The sequence below is a fragment of the Rhagoletis pomonella genome, unplaced genomic scaffold (genome assembly GCF_013731165.1).
Source record: "Rhagoletis pomonella isolate Grant_MI unplaced genomic scaffold, Rhpom_1.0 Rhpom_scaffold_00007, whole genome shotgun sequence".
Lineage (NCBI taxonomy): Eukaryota > Metazoa > Arthropoda > Insecta > Diptera > Tephritidae > Rhagoletis > Rhagoletis pomonella.
Window position 1 is genome coordinate 1,231,705 of NW_023458561.1, and position 241 is coordinate 1,231,945.

Genomic DNA, 241 nt, shown 5'->3' on the forward strand with positions numbered 1-241 from the left:
AAAAAGTAAATTTTTACTGGAAGTGCCACGCCCCTTTTTCTTATAACCCTAATCTTCTTCCATGAATTTAGAATTGCTTTTACATACCCCAGTACCAAGTCCCAGTACTCTACGATGAACGCCTCTAGAGATAAGCAGTATAAAACAGTAAATTTGTACGTCAGGAACCATGTCCCCTTTTCGAATAACACAAATTCTTCTCTATGAGTATGGAATTAATTTTGTATACACATCTCGGTGC